The sequence below is a fragment of the Pangasianodon hypophthalmus genome, chromosome 18, assembly GCF_027358585.1.
Source record: "Pangasianodon hypophthalmus isolate fPanHyp1 chromosome 18, fPanHyp1.pri, whole genome shotgun sequence".
Classification (NCBI taxonomy): Eukaryota; Metazoa; Chordata; class Actinopteri; order Siluriformes; family Pangasiidae; genus Pangasianodon; species Pangasianodon hypophthalmus.
The window spans coordinates 10680448-10700015 of NC_069727.1; the positions used below are offsets into that span (position 1 = coordinate 10680448).

Below are 19568 nucleotides of genomic sequence, written 5' to 3' on the forward strand. Positions count from 1 at the left end.
GCCCCCTCTGGCTTTTTCCCTGCTCCCTTTTCCCTCTGCATGAAGACTGTCAGTACAGTTCATCTGTTTCCTTCTGTTTTCCCTCTGCCTCACGTAACTCCATCCCTCCTTCCCCTGCTTTCTTTCTCTCTCATCATCTAAATGTGGTCACTGTTTGTTTTTCAGTGGTATTTGATTACTGGAGGTCAGTGCTATTCAGTAGTGCGGCAGCATGTTTCCTTCTATTTTATCACCATTACAGAAAGCAGTTACAGAGCAAATAATATGTTTACATTTCAATTTTTTTTTTTTTTTGGGTGATTGACATTTGGAAGTTTTAATTGCCCTGCGTAGTAGCTGCACCAGAAATTAATGTTGTCCAAATACTAAAATTATACTATAACATATATGTGAAACTAATGATTTACCACTTAATAAGCATTTGTAAAGGAGTTCAATAATTATATATCCTTACAAACAGTTCAATTGTTATTAAACACTATAAAACCCCAGTTTTTCACTGTGCTCGGTTGTCAGATTGTGTAATGATTGGCAGTGGTGTCTCCCTGGCTGAAAGAATATTAAAGACAATGTGTATGTTGAGTATTTACTTTCAATCAATCAACATATTCGCTTGTTATATCTATAACCCTGTCCGTACAGATTGCTGTTTGAGGAGGAAGATATACATCATGACAGTTAGCTGGCTAGCTTGTTGCTAACAAAAGACGAACATGGAGGCGTCCATTTTTTCCCCCAACTTCATATGTCAAATATGCCAAAGTTGAAAATGTCGTCATTCTGATATGCGAATTACCAATCACGAGGTAAGTCAAATGCAGCATGTCAGCCTTGTTTGAGACACAAGCAGGCCGAGTGAGCAGGAAAAAAGTCTCTTCTGTTTCTATGGGTGGACTGAATGGGGTAGCTCTCGAGAGCATATTTTTAATTCTGATTCATGCGTATTACCAGATGTCACCCACTCCCAGTATAATCCTATCCACCTGAAACTGGTGAGGGAAAAAAAATGGCAGGAATATCTCTTAATAGACCAATGTTAGTCATTGTACAGCAGACAAGTTCACCACTGATGCAACAGCTAGTATTAAGAATCTTACTAAAATATGTTGACGGGATATAAGGGGGAAAAACCTAATTCCCATCCTCCAACTGGGGAAAAACGTTAACTTGTGAATCAACTACTGAGTGGGAATTCCAAGTTGTAATTTTCAGAGCTTTCCCACAAACAAACCTGTAGGCCAGGAAATTGACTAATAATTAATGACTATAATTAATAAAGTTTTAAAATTGGGAGTTTAGTTTGTATTTCAATTTATATTGAATTACTAATAAATTACATCACCTGCTCTATTTCCATTAAAGCCTGGGAACAGATGTGTTAATGCTTAACATGAACATAACTGTATGAAAATGCTAACTTTAAATAGAACAATCACATCATATCACAGTTTATCTACATGGACTATTCCAAGAAAATAAAAATAAATATTGTTAATCGAAGTTGTCCTCGAGCTCGAATGAGCAGGGTTCAACTCTCTCTGCTCAGTACATGAGATATGATGAATGTTAGGTTTTATATCTTTTGAGAGATGACTCCTGTGATCTGTATGCTGGCATATATTCAGGCATTTGTTTAGCAACATTCTTTCCTCTCACTGTGTACCATTAATCACAGAAACACTGAAAGAGTAAGGCCAAGTGTGGTGCTGACAGCTCCTCTTAGAGCCAAGCTTGGCTGTGCGTTTCTTGTTTTCACTTACTGCTGAAGCCATACAGATGACCAGACGCTCGACCTGCTGCTTTGCCAACATCCTTGATGGAGTCTTAACACTAATGAGCTGTGAGCAGTTGAGAAGGCTAATGCTTGTGTGTGTGTGGGTGTGGGTGTGAGGGTGGGTGGGTGTGTGTGTGTGTGTGTGTGTGTGTGTGTGTGTGTGTGTGGGTGTGTCTGCATAATGTGTGTGTATGTGCACTATGTAGTATATTTGTTGTGTGCTCTAAATATTTATATTTGTATCTATGGTCGGATATAAACCTGAAGTGAGAAAAACCTGAAGAATTTTGAAGGTGTTTGAATGAAATATGAACTCTAGCACTATAGCACTATACCCCTGGAAACACTGGAAGACACTGGAAAAAAGCCAGAGGTAGAAATGCCAGCACTGTCTGCATGGTCTGTGAATTCTGGCTCTGACAGTTCCTCAGCCTCCGCTACATCACTCGAGTTCATAATTTGTCTCTACTAGAGACTATACTCCTGCTCGCACAGTTGTTGTTATTATTATTATTATTATTATTATTATTTTTTTTTTTTTATCTGCCTGCAGTATTATCTAATTAACACACCTGATTCTATTTCTCAAAATATGAATAAAATAGTAGCCCAATTTAAATCACCATGACCATGTCCAGGCAGTTACTAAGGATGAATGAATGAACACTGTAAATGCATTGTGCTGCGCAGTATGTTCATGTTAATGGCTTTATATGTATATATACATTTATCTGACTGCTCGCTCACGCCCACATAAAGGCGAAAAGCTCTTGCTTGCACAATTTTTTTTTTTTTTAAATCGCATTCTGTGGGATTTCAGTCCCAGTGCCCTGTAAACCTTTCTGACAAGCCAGAAATTAAAAATAATAATAATAATAATGCACCTCCTGTTTGTTTGTGTGTGTGTGTGCGTGTGTGCGCGTATTTCAGCTTCTTCCAGTGCTTAGGGTTGTAGGGGGAGAGGCTGATTTTTGGGAAAAGCAGGATATTTTAAGTTGGAATAAGGCCTTTGTTTATTTAATGTCCCAGGGGAATAAAGTTATTCAGCTGTGATAGTAACCAGGCCATCCTCATATCTTACACAAACTGTCAGATTGAGTGGTAGAAAGAGTAGTAATTGGCTCATTGCACAAACACTTCTTTGAGTCACTTTTTAGTGTTGCGCCTGCATTTCTGCTTCATTCACTACACTCACAATAGCAGTATTTTAGTCTGTGTCTGCAAGAGCCCCCGAAGATGAACAATGTGCATCAGATATGTAAAAATACTTGCAAAGATCTTTCTAGCAAGCTGAAAAAGGCTGTATGCACACATCATGCACGCACAACTTTGAAGGCAAAAAAAAAAATACTCTATAAGGCCAAAGGTTTGTGGACACCTGACCATCACATCTATATGTGATCCATCCAACATCCCATTCCAGATTTAGTTCCCCCTTTGCTGTTATGTCTTCTGGGAAGGCTTTCCACTAGATTTTGGAGCATGGCTGTGGGGACTTGTGACCAGTCAGCCACAGGAACATTAGTGAGGTCAGGTACTGATGTTGGGCGAGGAGGCCTGGGGTGCAGTCAGTGTTCCAGTTCATCCCAAAGGTGTTCAGTGGGGTTGAGGTCAGGGCTCTTTGTAGGCCACTCGAGTTCTTCCACTCCAGCCTTGGCACACCATGTCTTCATTGACCTCACTTTGTGCACAGGTTCCACTGAATGGAAATTGTAAAGCTATAGCATACAAAGAAGTTCTACACAATTGTGTGCTCCAACTTTGTAGCAACAGTTTGGGGAAGAATCACATGAGTGTGATGATCAGGTGTCCACAAACCTTAGGCCATAATAGTGCAGCTGCTTTATATATACTGCATAACTCTAAAACAAAAACATGTTACTATAAATATAGGAATAATTATTAGAGAAACCTGAAGGATAAGTTGCTGTCTCACTGTACTGATGAATGTAATTGTGAGACTTTAAATGGAAATGCGTCATAGCACTGAATGCATGTAGCACATGGGCAGTGAGGGAGAGAGCAGCACTCCTTCATTTCTTTCATAAAAGTCGTAATGTAGATGTGTTGCGCTCTTGTGAAGACATTTCAGCTGATCAGTGAATAGGTAAGCCTTCAGGAGCAGCGGGAGGTTTGGCTGGCCAGGTGGTGCAGGCTTCATCAGATACATGTGATGAATACGATGGTGGCATCGGTCGGCCTGCGCCAAGCCTCCTGGGCTCCAAGCAGGTGCTGTTGGCTTTTTCCATCAAATATCCTCCATCTTGCTCTCGAGGTAGGGGGCAAGGGAGACAGATCTGGCAGACAGTGTAGCCATACTCCAGCTCTGGTCAAGGCCAAGTACTATGGAAAGTGTTCTTTTAGACACTTCAAAATAGGCTGCTGAATTTCAAACAGGTTGCATATTTCCGTAGTTTTGTCTGCTGCATGTAATGTTTAGTAGTTAAGTAGCAGCCTGTGTTTTTTTTTTTTTCCTCTTCCCTCTCCCCCTGGAGATGGTAGTGCTTTAATGTCAACAGTCTAGAAATGTATTTGTTTAATAGCTCGCTATAAAGTTTATTTTTGCTTTTTTGTGTAATATTGTTGGAAGTAACCATCTGTTGTGAAAAATACGTAAGTTGAACACAAGTTAAAGATTTTTTTGGCCAGACATAAATAGTGTGTGTGTGTGCGTGTGTCTGCGTCTCTCTTCTTTTTTGTCATGATCTGAAGTTCTTTCATGTCTGGAACAGAAAAGTAGGACAGAGATTATGTGGGCTTGCTTGAACAGCACAGCCAGGCATGTTCATTCTACAAGGGCACTACACCCTTTCATCCTTAATCAGATTGGCTATAGACTTTGTGTGTGCAAGACTTTATTCGTTTATTCGTCATATGTTCAGTGAGAGCTGAACACCACAATGGCAGTATTTGTCTGTTTCAGAGTGACTGGCCTTCATGCGCCTCCATCCTAGTCTAAGAATGAAAGAGACGACTAGCACAAGGTGACTGGGGGTAGACGCAGATAAGCACTTTCTCCTCCTCCTCCTTTCCACTCAGTGAGAGCAAATGTGCGTGCATGTGTGAAGCCATGTGGCATCTCTGCTTCCATCTTCTTCCTATTTTTGCTCACCTGGTTCTTCCTGTGTCTTTCTTGCCCACAGCGCACTAATTAGCATTTCTGTCCACTTCGTAGGCAGGAATAGGAGTGTGTGTATTACTGGGTGAATCCATGATTCAAGAGATTGCTGTGAGGACCACTGAGGGTTTTTGGCTTGTGGAGTGGTTTTGTGTGTGTGTGTGTGTGTGTGTGTGTGTGCGTGCACGCATGTGTGTGCAATATGTCCCACTGAGGTGGATCAGTCCATCATACAGAGCCGAAGTCTACTGTTTTTTTCCATTGACGTTTTCCAATGCTTGTTCCTGCTCCAGGGACTAAGCTCAAACTGCTGTGTACTTTCTCCTGTAAGAAAGTCAAAAATGTTCTGAAAACTTGTAAAAAATAAATAAATAAATATAGAAACTTGAAGAGTGCTATTATTTTATTTATTATTACTCTGAGCGAAACTCGCATGTCAGTTCAGTGATCAAACTGGTGAAAACGCAGGTTGGTTTTTACAACTACGATTCCAGCACCATGTTGAGCCTGTGTGTGTGTGTGTGTGTGTGTGTGTGTGTGTGTGTGTGTGTGTGTGTGTGTCTGTCTGTCTGTCTCTCTCTGAGTGTGTCTGTCTGAGTGTGTGTCTGATTAATCCCCACCGAACAATAAAGACATGATAAAGCTGCTGATATTTCTGGTAAATAAAACCGCAGCAGTACTTAGAGCAGAATATTGAGCACATTAAGTGCTTCAGCTGAAGTTGCCACACAATTCACTCAGCAATGAAAGTGAAGCTGTCTCTCCTCCAAAGTGCCTACGTGCAGCTAGTAAAATATTGACACATGGCAAATATTGGCAAATATAGCCACGTAATTTATGATTTAACCTGTTCTGTGTCCTACAGGGGCTTCCTTAAATTATTTCCATAATTAGCTTTATGCTATTTCCTGTGGCTTTTGTCATTTAAAAAAAAAAAAAAAAACGCAAACAAAGACCGATTAGAAGTTAAAACAGCTATGTGCTTTTACCCCAACCACAGAATTTTTTTCCCCATGAGTGACCATAATTCAAAATAATCGATCTAGCATTTTTTTTGGATTCAAGCTCTAGCATTTTAGTGTAGTATTTTAGGTGTGGTCATTGCTAACCCGCTTATTTTGCAGAAGAAAAGAAAAGTTCAGCAGAGCAACTGAACTACAATGAAATAACCTCAATCTCAGTTGCCATAGACGTTTGGAACCTTATTTTTTGCTGCCTTTTGTGAGAACTGTGCAAAATACACAAACACACCAGTAAACTGTTTCTGACCCGCAACTTCTGTAAGCATTGAGGTTTTTCTATTCCTCTGTTTTTGGGACAAACTTGACAGTAGCTTCCCAAACTAGCTATATATGGAGAACAGTGGAAAAAGGGCTGTTATAGGATAAACAATAACCAGTTTTTTCCTCAACCAAGCGATAGTTGGAAAATGAAGCGTGAAGGAAAATGCACAGATAAACCATGTTTGCTGCTAACAAGCTGCTAATGTAGAGCATGACACGCCCCCTGTGGGTGGGACGTATGTTATAGAGAGCATTTAATTAGATGAACACAAGTCTAGTACACAATGACTCATCAAAAAAAAATTAATAACTTTCCTGAGAAGTGACAAACTATAAACTTAAAATGAGAATATCACCAAAACTTTTTAATTTAATTAAAAAAGAATTATAGGTATACCATACAATAACACTAAGGAACAGGTATTAAAAAAAAAAAAAAAAGCTCTGTAGCATCAGTTTTTATTTCAGGGGCAGTTTAAGAGCTGATTTTCTCTGCAAATATATTGCAAGAAAAACCATCGTGCCTTTTCTTTCTTCCTTTCTCTCTCTCTCTCTCTCTCTCTCTCTCTCTTTTTATTTATTTTTTTTTTATACAGAAATACTGCACATGCCTTTCCATCATTTTAATAGAACTTGTGTGTATACTTTCCCTTAAAAATAAACAGCAGGGTTGGCACTAAATCTGAGGTATTTCTGACCTGAAGCAAGGTGTCACCAAATGTCTGTTAGACCTTAGGCAAATAATCCAAAACATACCAATCTGTAAACCCTGGCACAGTTTGTGAGGCTCTGCACATGGAGTGATGAGAAAGAAAAGATCAAAACCATCAAAGCAACACTCTTAAACCCTTTATCACTACTGAACGAATCTTCTCTCTAAATACAAGGCACTTATCCTGTGTACTTTATGAATATGCGAAGTGGTCTGGGGAAGCTTGTTGGATGTCACTGTGGCTGATTTCTGGATAATGGGCCAAAAATGGTGAAAAAATAGAAATATATTTCACTAAAGCAGTATGCCTAGGTTCTTTTCCAGCAAAGATCATGCTGGGTAAGGAGCTTTACTAGCTAAGCATAATTTTCTTATTCAGTGAACGTCAGGCTTTAACCAAGTTGCTGCATAGCTACATGCTGTAGTGAAATGTACATAATAGGAGTGTGACGATTGGACGATTCAGATCGACGTATTCATTTGGCAATGATTGAGGCAATGATCATGCATTGATTATAAATTATAACTGAAGGACAGACAATTGGTGTGTAAAAGATCATTCCTATTTTTAAACTGATGTGTAAATAGGCTAGCAAGGTGATTTGCATAACTCTGATACTTAGGTGAGCTTACCCCAGATTCTGAACAAAGTTAGTCACACATCGATTCGGGGATACTAAATAGAATCGTATCGTATTGTAGCAGATTCATTGGTATCAACAAATATCAGATCGTTTCCTTAAGAATCAAGTATCATGTAGAAGAATTAGTATCATTTAGAAGCCTAAGGTTTACAGCCCTAGTACACAAGCCTACTCAATTCAGTTTGTAATCAGATACTGCTTGCCAAAATGTCTGTGATATTCCTGCTCCATGGTCTGAATGAAATCTTTAATGCAATTTTCACTCTTTTCTCTGTTGTTTTCAGAACCATATATAGTGTCCGAATTTTACCATTTGAAGGGTTTTCCCAGATCTCCACACAAATATTGTATGCTTATATTTTACGCTGCATACATGGTTATATACTGGTGTGGATTTGCATTTTAATGGAGACACAAATTTATTATGACAAGCATTGTTTCTAGCAGAACCCAGATTGCTGTTCTCTGAATGAGATCTTTAATAGGTTTGATGAGATGCAAAACTAGTGAGATACTCCAAATTGAACCTAATGAAATGGCAAGCACTGGAGAAAGTAAAGCATTCTACTGTATCTGTTTATAATCCAGTGTTTGGGAGGATGAAGTCTATTTAATTTTATATTTATACTTTTAGTATATAAACCACTATAAGTATTTTGGTGTGTAGAAATGGTAGTGGCCATTAGGGCTGGGTGATATGATGATAAAATATTGATATCGTGATAAATAATGTTGCAACGTGCTTTTCTGAGATATGGTGTATAGTGTGATATGTAATTTTTAAAAATTAATATACAAACTGATTATAAGCAGGTGATTTGATGTTAACATTTTGTATTTGATATATAAAATTCTAAAATGTTAAAATGCTTACAGATTTTCATGTTTCTGTTTTTCAGTGTTTTTAATAAAAAGAAGGTTTCTGAGCAAACCTATATGTCGTAATACATACATCATGTGTCATAGAAGTGTCTTCAAGTATCGTGTCTTCAAAAATATGATATTTTTGTCATATCGCCCAATCCTCATGGCCATTTGTTCTCTGACTAAATATAAGTAATATGTTTAAAAAAATAGACATAGAAGTAAAGTATGGATGAGGAGGGTTTATATATTGCAGTGGTGTAGCTAATTAATTCCCCTTATTCAGTGGTACAGAAACTATAGTACCCCCAGTTATGAGAAACATATTCAAATCATGTTTATTTTTATGCCTCCACCACTGAGTAGGGGAGGCATTATATTTTCAATTCAGTCTGTCCCTCTGCGATTATTTTTAGTGTGATATCTCAAGAATGAGTGGTCGAATGTTTGTAGGATTTATATGGGATTATCACTGGAATCATCCGATGAACTGATTAGATATTGGAATTGATCCAAACAGGGTCAAGGTCACAGAGAGGTCAAATGTCTGAAATAGGTTTTCTTCAATAGCTTCCTTTATGTTTGAAGTATATTTTAAGGTTGTTTCTGGCATACATAATAGTACCAAGAAGGAGTAGACTTGTTGGCAGCGGAGGCTGTTGCCGTCATGTTTAACTTGTCTCTATTGAGACATGGATCAGATGGCATAGGCGATATTTGGAAACCAACCCAAAGTAGTGCTCCTGGCATAACCCTGCTCTTTATGGACAAGCAGCTCCACTCTTAGATTTCAGATCAGTGCCACAAATTAGAGTAGAGTTCAGCTCAGTCGGCTTGTTTCAGCCTGGCCGTGTACCTGCTAATGGAGGAGCGACATAGGTCCAGACATCCTGTTATAAATAGATCCATAACAAAAATGGGGGATAAAAATGAATACAGACGCGTAATCAACACCTGGCATTGTGCCTGGCATCACAATTTTTCTGTGTTATTGGAACACAGCAGCAAAAAACAAAAATGTTCTCCAGCAGCCAAATAAGCCTCCAAACACGCACTTGGTATATATCCATTATAAACAGACCAGGGCTAAAAATATACTCTCGTCTGTCTTTCCCTTGCTGGATAGAGGCTCCTGGGAAAGAGGGGTTGTTCAGTTGTTTTTGAACAGCTCTCAGCCTCAGTGGGGTGTGCGTGGGTGGGTGGGGGTGTGTGTGTGGGGGTGTGTGTGTGTCTGTAAGTGTGTGACTGTGTGTGACTGTGTGTACTTGTGTGTCTGTGTGCTAGTGACTGAGGGTGTGTGTGTTGTTTGTGTATATGTGTGCATGTGTCTGGGTGTGTCTCTGTGTCTCTGTGTCTTTGTCCATGCGTGTGTACGTGTGTGTGTGTTAGGTCAGATGGTTAGTGTGTAGAATGGAGCGTATCTGAGTGTGTGTGAGTTAAACAGAGCTCAGACAGTTCAGCTCGTCTGTTGGCCCTCGTCACTGTGTGAGTGTGGCGTGTTTGAGTGAGTGTGGTGTGTGTGTGTGTGTGTGTATGCGAGAGAGAGTGTTTTATGAGAAATGAGCAGTGAAATGGTTTTATGAGTCTGCACTCTTACAGGCCTTGTCCCATTTCTCGCTCTCTAGCCCTCATAGCTTGTGATGAGAAGTGAAATTGCTTTCTCTCTGAAGCATTTCCTTTGTCCCACTTAACTTTTTTTATACTAGTTTCTGAAACGTACTCCCTCCTTCACTGTGTCTCTGGACGTGTCAGTAGTCAGTAGTGTAGCTGACCTCAGCTTTGGTTAGTCACTGAGCACTTCTGTTGTTCATTTCTTTGTGTTTTTTTTTTCTGGTAAACAAACTTAGCCATGTTGTGTTATTACATTAAAGTGTGTCTTTCCCTGAGCTTTCCCTGTCTCTTACTACTCGTACTGCCTCTCACACAGCCTACTGCCTCGTACCACTCTGTCTCTTACTGCTCATACTGCCTCTCACACAGACTACTGCCTCTCACACAGACTACTGCCTCGTACCACTCTGAATCTTACTGCTCATACTGCCTCTCACACAGACTACTGCCTCTCACACAGCCTACTGCCTCGTACCACTCTGAATCTTACTGCTCATACTGCCTCTCACACAGCCTACTGCCTCGTACCACTCTGTCTCTTACTGCTCATACTGCCTCTCACACAGACTACTGCCTCTCACACAGACTACTGCCTCGTACCACTCTGAATCTTACTGCTCATACTGCCTCTCACACAGACTACTGCCTCTCACACAGCCTACTGCCTCGTACCACTCTGAATCTTACTGCTCATACTGCCTCTCACACAGACTACTGCCTCTCACACAGCCTACTGCCTCGTACCACTCTGTCTCTTACTGCTCATACTGCCTCTCACACAGACTACTGCCTCTCACACAGACTACTGCCTCGTACCACTCTGAATCTTACTGCTCGTACTGCCTCTCACACAGACTACTGCCTCGTACCACTCTGTCTCTTACTGCTCGTACTGCCTCTCACACAGCCTACTGCCTCGTACCACTCTGTCTCTTACTGCTCGTACTGCCTCTCACACAGCCTACTGCCTCGTACCACTCTGTCTCTTACTGCTCGTACTGCCTCTCGCACAGCCTACTGCCTCGTACCACTCTGAATCTTACTGCTCGTACTGCCTCTCGCACAGCCTACTGCCTCGTACCACTCTGTCTCTTACTGCTCGTACTGCCTCTCGCACAGCCTACTGCCTCGTACCACTCTGAATCTTACTGCTCGTACTGCCTCTCGCACAGCCTACTGCCTCGTACCACTCTGTCTCTTACTGCTCGTACCGCCTCACATACAGCCTACTGCCTCGTACCACTCTGTCTCTTACTGCTCGTACTGCCTCTCACACAGACCACTTTTTTGGTACCCTTGTCTCTTCCTTCTTTCTGCCTTTCTTTCTTTCTGCCTTTCTTTCTTTCTTTCTTTCTTTCTTTCTTTCTTATTGCCTTTCTTTCTTTCTGTCTGCCTGTCTGTTTGTCCTTGCTCTGTTTGCTTGCTCTAACTCACTCCTGTTTATGAATAGCTATGCTCTTTAAAACTTTAAAAGTTCAAAAAGTTACAAAATTCAAGCAATATTATGGATCAGTAAGTCTTATCAGTTTGTAAAGTCCAGTCAGGGAAATCCTGATGTTTATTAAAGGAAAACAGCAACATAAAACATTTTTTTCTTTTCAGTCTCACAGAACAACTCTGTGTGTAGCACCTCTGTATGTATTGCTCTCACACACACCCGCCTGTAAAAACAAGTCTGTAGGGTATGTAGGATTGTCATGCTTCATAAGGCCTTGATGCCATTGGACACTCTGTTTGCTGTGAGCGCCTGAGGCTCAGAATTGCTCTCTCTGACCAGCTAGAAGCCCTGCAGCTAAGCTGAAAGGGAGAGCAGGAAGCTGGGGTCACACGAGATTGCAGGGGATGAAGGCTTGGAATTATGCAAGCTTCTGTTGGAAGAGAGTGAATGAGTGATCGATCTCTGGATGACGGTTTCACACAGAGAGGCAGAAGGCATTCTGGTATGGACCTCGTAAACTAGAAAAAAAAGGTCAGAAAGTCAACCATAGGGGTCCCAACTTTACTCACATGCAGATTTACCTGAATTTTTTGCTTTAGAAGTACACTCACGGATGAATTTCATGGCGATCGTGTTGGAGGTGTGAGCAACAATATGAAACCATTACTCTCTGCACTGCATGCTAACCTCACATGACCCTTACTGCATGTGTGGGGTAGACAAAAAAAGTGTAGTAGCTCTATCAGGGCTTTCTGTGTGTGTTCGTGTGTGTGAGTGATCACTGTTTCCAGTAGAGCACATTGGTCTCCCAGTCTATTACACCGACTGCTTAGGGAGGAGTTTTTGGATCCTCACTCAGCCACATCGCCCATAACTGGGCTTTTTTTGTGGTGCAGCTCTACAATTCATTTTACTCTTTCAGTTGGTTGGAAGGATGATGGGGAAGCTGATGACTGAGGAAGGGTCTTGCTTTATGAATCCCAGACTTGTCTTGTATCCCAAGCTGCATTAATTTTGAGTTGGCAGACAGACAGGTCTGTAAAATGTAATATGTAATATGGGTGTTTCATGTGCAGCAGCTCTAGTTTTGATGTCGCTGCCAGTTTGCCTGATGGTTTTTTTTCTTCTGTCCTTTTTATTGGTTTAGTGCTATATGCCAAACCATACTCAGTTTCGCTTTGAGTCACTTTAATGGAACAGGGACGTGCTTCCTTCTCTAGAAAGTTTTAAAGCTGAGCAGCCCAACGCATAAAACAGTGCATGTACACACCAGTGCAACGTCACATCACCTTTCTGAGCATAAACCCACTCCATACTGATTGTACTGTATATTACACTGTCTGAGTGTGTGTATCCACACATGCATGTCTAACTACATAATAATCTTATGCGATATTGAGTTTTTCCTGATCACGATTTTCCAATTCAAACTATCACGATAAATGATTTAAAACTGCCTAAAAAAGACAGGAAGTTAGCATTTCCACCATTTCTAGTTTAAGGAGAGTAGCAGAGGTGTAATAAAATTATCAGCTGGTTTATTAATTGATTCCGCTTTAATGTTCAGTAAACAGTAAAAAAACATAATGGCACATTTCCATCTTAATTTACCATTGATTGTCTGCTGAATGGGTGGCATTTATTTCACTTGGTTTTATTTCCACAGATATAAACAAAAGAAAATATGCAGGCCTGTGGATGGAAAAAAAAAGGACAGACTTACACACTCACAGCCTCAACCCCTACCAAAAACTACAATACCCATAATGCAGTACACTTAACATTAGCCCTTTACTCTCTAACACCAGTGTATAGCAGTGTTTTTGCAGTGCTCATATGCAAAATGTGTAGAGGTTGGCCCGTCTGGTAATATAATATAATCGGCGATAAACATCACTGGATGTTGTGTAGAGATGACTATATTACTATATCTCACCAGCTTAATACATAAACTTTTCTGCTAATAGTGAGTGTATATGGAGGAAAGAGTAGAAATGTCCTTGTATGAATATTAAGCTCTAGGAGAAGCAGAGAATGGAAAAGCAAAACATTAGAATTCAGGAACATGACTACAAACATCTGGTTCTCATTGGTGGGGAAAAAATGGGGCCAAGTTCTGGGGTCCAGCAAAACACACACACACAGATAGATAGATGGATGGATAGACACAAAGTGCACACAAGTGGAGACCCATTCAGATGGAGAAAGCTTGCTTTGAGATAAAAGACAAGGCGAGATTTGATTCCTCTTACCTCCAACACTGAGCCAGTGACTTCACCCAGCCCACTGCAATGCTTCCATGTGTGCAATACAGACATAGACATGCAATAAAACATAACACGTGCTGGTTAGACACTGATTTCCTGTGTAGTGGGGAGGGGTGTGTGAGCAAAAGATTTAACTGTATGAGTGGGTGTATTTCAAAATAAAGTTATGTCAGAGCTGCTAAGAGAGGAAGAGGACCATGCTATTATGAATGACATGTGCACTCTCCCACTGAGCCTGACATGGGTGGAACTGCTGGATGGGTTTCAGTGAGTGGGGCTTTGTCTGACAGGAGGGGCGTCCCTAAAATAATCATGATTTTCCACTTCTAATCATGATCATCCTGGGCTTCATTAGGAACCCCACAGCCAGGCTTCCATCTGCATGCTGTGCTTCCGCTGTGTGCTGTTTTTTTATCTATGTCAGTTTCAGAAGTAGGCCGTAATCAGAGCTCCAGTCAAGTGTAGAGCTGCAGCCCAAAGTGAAGCTCCCCTAGATAGAAAGCCCCTCAGAAATTCAGAGAAGTGGGAGAGGGATAGATTGGTAGAATGACTTGTACATGCTTGAATTCATAGATGGGTAGCAATAGTAATAGGTGGATATATTTATTTTGGAAAAAAAAAAAAAATTCATGATGTAGTAGTTTCACAAAAATGTTGTTATACAATAAAATGAAAACAGACCATGGTTATACATTTATACTCATTGATAATTCTAGATTCTCCCAAACCTACACACCTACCCATTTTTTTCTGCTCCCACATGCCCTCATTTGCATACAAATTATGTTCTGTAGGGGATAAAATACAACCAGGCATACTGTTATGTTATTTTGTCTGTAACAGCATGTCCTGAAGTGTTTTATTCCTCTTCTACTTCAGCTGCATTGTTTATTAAAGAACAAGAAGTTGTACTTTTTATCTATTTATAGTTACATGAAATGTTGTGGAATGGTGCGCATGTTATAGCAGCTATAAACGGGCGTCCGCTCACCAACCTCTGAGTTAATATGACAAAAAAATGCAGCTTATTACCAAAAAGGCCAGAGTCTGCAAAGCTTGACTACATCAGTGATTTTTCTTTGTTAAATAAGAACACATTTTTAATACTTTTACCAGTGTAAAATGATAACATAATAGAATGAGCATATTACTATAAACCTGTGCTTGGCTGGTATTGCTGTCAGAGCTGTGTAGTCGTATTAAATTAGCAAGCTGCTGCATACTTTTTTGTACAGACTGCACTCGCAAATTTATTCCCCCATAGCCTTCACTCAAAGAAAACATGCTCATTAAGGTAAGGGAGTATAATTTCAACTTATAATTGAAAACTGAAGCTAGGTACAACATGGGAGTCTCAACAGACCTGAAGAATAGCCTCGGAAGGAATGGCTGAGCCAAAATTATGTCCTGACTCCTAATGAACAAGGGAAGAATCAGTCAAGGAAGATGTCAGAAGCTGATGATTGGTCATCAAAGGTGACTGTGCCAGGTTATTCCTGCCAAAGGAGCTGTTATGGGAAAATGGTCCGGTTTAAAGCTTTTGTACACAAGCATACCTCTCAGTGGGGAAAATCTTTATGTAGGATATTTATTAAGAGCTCAGGTTCATTAAATGAATCCGTCACACATTTTCAAACATGGCTGTAGGAGTGTCTGTATCTTCTCACTCATGACTTTCATTTCCCCTCCTTTTTTCTCTCTCTCTCTCAGTTTGTCTGCTGTCCTGTTGAAGAGCACCATCAGAGGGAGTGAGCGAGGACAAGGAGGATCACAAGTAAGTGAAGAATATGGCTCAGGGTGATTAGGAAGGTTATACTGAGATACCCTAAGTCAATAAGGATGGCTTTCTGTTTATTGGAGAGAAAGGAACGATGGTAAAGACAGCGAGGGAGGTAATTACTCACAGGATTCCCTTAAACGGCGTTCTTTATTTTCTAAGCACTCCCTGCTTTTGTGCTTTTCATTAAGTGCCCAGTTGGCTGCCAGAGCTTCTGTTGTCTGCACACACAGGAACAGGAATTCTGGAATGTTTTTGTTTCCTCCACGTCAATGAAATATGAACCGTGCCTTTCAGTTAAAAAATGCATAATCTTTTTTTTTTTTTTTTTTTTTTTTTTTTTTTTTTTTTTTTTTTTTGCATAAACATACAGTCTCTCTCTCTTTCCCTTCTTGTCCTCCCTTCATTATCCTTGCGCTGTGTTTACATTGGCGGCCTGCCACTGCCTCATCATTTTTTATAAAGCCGAGGAGGTGAGCTGTTAAGGAAATGATGATTGAAAGGCAGATTAAAAAACAGCCAGTGTTCCAGTGACAGATCTAATTTTTCTCTGCAATCAAAACTTCCCCTTTTTGATTTATATTTCAGAGGTATCAGAAGTTGAAGGCTGCGTGACATTTACAGCATTTTCCTTTCTCCCGTTTCAGAGCTGACAGAATGAGATAAAGACCATGGTGCATTAATATTATTTTTCAGTATCAAACTGCTTTTCAAATGGTTGCATCCTGGTTTTGACTGTGTCATGTAGCTCCTGTCAATCACAGAACATGCCGTGTGTCTGTGTGTGTGTCTGTGTGTGTGTCTGTGTGTGTGTCTGTGTGTGTGTCTGTGCGTCTCTTTTTATGTCCTGCTCTCTGTGTGTGTGTGTGTGTGTGTGTGTGTGTGTGTGTGTGTGTGTGTGTGTGTGTGTGTGGTATATTGGAAAAGAGTATTCCAGTTCACCTTTGTGGATTATGTTAATAGCAGATGTGCATTTCTCAGCTGATTTCCACTCTGGGATTTATTAAACTGTAAGGGCAGAGCACTCGACCTACCAGAATAACCACCACATAAGGAAAGACACTTCATACTGGCCTGGATTGTGTCATGAGAATATGAGTGTCAACATTATCCCTCTCCCTCTCTCTCTCACACACACACATACTAGCACTAGCACCAACAAGAATATTTTTCATATGCACAGAGAGAAGCAGAATTTAAAAATCAGTGGAATTGATTTAACTACGGCAGAGTGTTGTACAGTGTGAAGGATTAAAAAAGGTTGTCAAAAAACAAAATGGTAAATTATGCAAATAATAGGTAATTAAAAATAATACCAGCAACAAATAAAATAATCATCTAAATTATATAAAATAATAATAATAAAATTGTGTAAAAAGTAGAATAATATAAAAGTAATGAGCCAGTAAAAGTAAAACAAATAGTTAAAAGATAAGTGGGGAAAAAAGCTGTTTAGCTTTAGTTTTTATTATTATTATTATTTTTTTAAAAATCACTCATAGATGGCTCATAGCCTGATGAATGTTTAATGATAATGTGCTCTAGATCTCTGGTGCATAAAAACAAGAAAAGCTGCTTCATCCTTCTTTTTAGCTTTCAGAAGTTGAATGTGGAGAAGACTAGCATTAGATCAGGATTTCCCTGCTGGGGGTTTGTAATGGCACTGCAGTGAGAGTTAAACATAAATTACAGTGTTAGCAAGCTAAATCCTTCTTCATGGCTGAAAGCATCATTATCTTGAGAACTCCTTAAAATCGCTTAAAATGGAGAGATACACTGTCACTAAAAGAAAATCACAAGCACGTATTAGACGACAAAAGTTTGACTGGAGGAGAAGTTCAGAAAGTACAGCGAGAAATATTTAAAATGTGGATTTATGATCACGGACAGCGACAAGGCCAACCCCTTTCCCATGTGCGTGACGTTTGAAGCAGCTTTCTAACAAAGAAATCTGGAAACAAAACATGAAAAGCTGGCCATAAAACCAAACAAGGCAGTGTTGTATAGACTAAAACAGCAATAAAAGCTGTAACTTTTTCAAAAAGTGAAAGATTCACTTAACATTACCCTGCTTAACATCTCTGGAGTAGTTGAAACAAATGATTTAGGGTGAAAGAGTTCAGCTGACAAAAAAAGGTTGGCCCCAGATGATGTTAAGACGCAGTTTGGAGTGCAGTTTATCAGGCATTCAGAGATGAGTGAAGGTGCTGTTAAGTAATTAAGTAAGTAAAAAAGTAAGAAGGGAAGTACCACTGTCATGGCTTTGCAGTAGCATCATGTAGCTACACACTGCAAAAAAAAAAAAAAAAAAAGGTACCTTAACAAGTAGAGAGATCCAGAATATCAGCAAATTCAACTAATACTTCTCTTTGTTAGTTTCAAGCTTAAATATAGTCTTTTTCTATTGGCTGATATTTTTGTTTATTTCAAGTGTTTTCTAGAAAGAAGCAATATGAGCTGCCAATAGAATAAGAAAATTCTAAGCTAGAAATGAGTAAATATGTCTAGAAATAGGCTTTATCGTCTCATAATTGTTATACAAGATCTCGTAATGAGAAGTATTAGATAACTTTTCCTTTATGCGAGATATCGTCACTTGCTGAGATATTTTTTGCTGTGCACTGAGTGTAATGACAGTCGTTTTTTTTTGGTCTGTGTGTGTCCGTGTGTCTGTGTGTGTGTGTGTGTGTGTGTGTGTGTGTGTGTGTGTGTGTGTGTGTGTGTGTGTGCGCGCGTGTCCAGACATGCAGAACGTTAGGTTTCTTGTGTAAAGGAACTGAGGTGTGATTTCAGTGGACAGAAGCTTTGTTCCTGTTGTCTATTAGATCCCAGTTCCTTTACAAGGCAGCTTTAAAACCCAGGTCAACTTTCAGGGAGGATGTGGACAGGTTTGTCTGGTTGATGAACAAGCATGCATGTTTTGTGGTTTAGGAAGCACCTCAATGCTGCTTAAATGCTTCATCCGGTAGATCTGTCCAGACTGGATGATGACTTTGTTGGGTTTAATGAAGTGGTGGAAGGATGGTGAAGAGGAATGCAGCAGATTTCGACACTTTACAGCTATAGAGGAGCTCATTTGAATAATGTCCCGCTGTTTCTCAAGTGTGTGGCACCCTGGAGGCAAGTAATGATCAATTTACATGAAATTAAACCCACTGCTTAGGAGACTGCCTCTCCCTTGCTCCCTAGACACACGCATGCGCACACACACACGCACACACACACGTATATGCAGGTGTAATAGCTCTGTGTTCCACTGTGTCCTTCAAGTTGAGACTGGTGTTCTGCTGTCTATAATTTGTGCTGTTCTCTATGGCTTGAGCTCTTCATGTTACAGAATCAGATCAGACCTAGCTAAAACCATCAACCCAGAAATATTGGGCCATTTTGCTTGTCCACTCGATGCAGAATTTGCGGCAAGCAGAGAGACAGAATAGAGGAAGTGCTTTGCTTAGGATAGCCTCGGTGCTTCAAATCTAATTGCAAAGCCTGTGGGAGAGCCAGAAGAAATGGCTAATGTCAAAAAAGAGACATGTCCCGCTCTCTTCACTGCTCTGTGGGAGGGTGAGGGATGTGCATGCTCACTCAGCCGTAATGGCTGCCCTGCTGCTGTAATCTGTTCCCTGGTCTAATATAGCATCATGTGTTACACATCATTATCAAGATGATTTAGTGGTTCTGTTTCCTGTAAAGAGTGCAGGCTGGGGGATCATTGTCATCTCAAGTGGTCGGAAAGGTTTTGATTTTTTATTTTGAGACAAGAGGAACCCAAATCCATACATGATCAACATCTGACGGAATATCTGGAAGGAAGAAAGATATGAGGGTGATGGGAAGCTGTGACAGGGCTAATGGAAGCTAAAATGAAACAGAATGAAACAGTCTGTGTTGCGATTGGCCCGAGTAGGGGATAGATAAAGATTGCAAGAACTGCTGTGTCTCTCTTATAATTAGATAAAGTGTCCTGGATGCCAGGATTTACACTGATGAACAAGAAAATAATTTGTAGCACACTTAAACTTTGGAAAGAAAAAAACCCTCAATATTAAGCAGGAGTGTGTTCTTCCATTGTGGTAGAGT

General features: G+C 40.1%; 1 protein-coding gene across 2 annotated transcripts in view; it reads left to right on the forward strand.

Moving 5' to 3' along the window:
• Window positions 1–19568, forward strand: part of plxnb2a.1 (plexin b2a, tandem duplicate 1) — a 97557-nt gene that overhangs the window by 34271 nt on the left and 43718 nt on the right. For both annotated transcript variants that reach the window (XM_026922855.3, XM_034313135.2), the window contains exon 2: window positions 15422–15485. The gene's annotated coding sequence lies outside the window, so the exon portion shown is untranslated. The remainder of the gene's footprint in view (window positions 1–15421; window positions 15486–19568) is intronic.